Below are 496 nucleotides of genomic sequence, written 5' to 3'. Positions count from 1 at the left end.
GGGAGGCCGACCCCCGTCCCCCTCGCCGCCCCGCAGCCAACCGCGCAGCCCAAGGGAGCAGCCCCGGCCCGGATGCTGCGAGGAGGGGGGGAGGCAGGGGTTGGGGGAGGGCGAGCGGAGGGAGGGCCGGCGTGCGCCCGACGAGCGTATTCACCTGGGCTGAGGCGGGCTGCGGTGGTGTCCCCGCTGTCGTTGCTGCTGGAGGTGGCTGTTGTTGTTGTTGTTGTTGTTGTTGTGGGGGACGATGAGGAAGGGGGTGAGGAGGAGCAGCAGCAGGAGGAGGAGGAGGAGGAGCAGGAGAGGAGCGGTTGTTGTTGATGGGTAACAGTCGCCAGGACTACGGTGACTATGGCGCTTGATTCACAAGGCAACGGTTGCTATAACTCACAAAAGGGAGAGCGAGCGAGGGAGGAGGCGGCGGCCCAGCCGGAGAGGCCCGGAAGAGGCGGGGCCTGCCCTAACGGACGGGGCCGAGGCCGGGGCCAGGGCCGGGGCC

At 69.2% G+C, this 496-nt stretch overlaps 1 protein-coding gene across 2 annotated transcripts in view; it reads right to left on the bottom strand.

Moving 5' to 3' along the window:
* The window catches only part of RFX3 (regulatory factor X, 3 (influences HLA class II expression)), a 123037-nt gene extending 122617 nt beyond the window's left edge, over nucleotides 1-420 (bottom strand). For both annotated transcript variants that reach the window (XM_010582767.1, XM_010582768.1), the window contains exon 1: nucleotides 155-420. The gene's annotated coding sequence lies outside the window, so the exon portion shown is untranslated. The remainder of the gene's footprint in view (nucleotides 1-154) is intronic.
* Between the last annotated feature and the right edge of the window lie 76 nt (nucleotides 421-496).

Source organism: Haliaeetus leucocephalus, unplaced genomic scaffold (assembly GCF_000737465.1).
Source record: "Haliaeetus leucocephalus isolate CR32 unplaced genomic scaffold, Haliaeetus_leucocephalus-4.0 Scaffold849, whole genome shotgun sequence".
In the NCBI taxonomy this organism is placed as follows: domain Eukaryota; kingdom Metazoa; phylum Chordata; class Aves; order Accipitriformes; family Accipitridae; genus Haliaeetus; species Haliaeetus leucocephalus.
The sequence above is the reverse complement of the archived record's forward strand: the minus strand, read 5'-3'. Positions and strand labels throughout refer to the sequence as shown.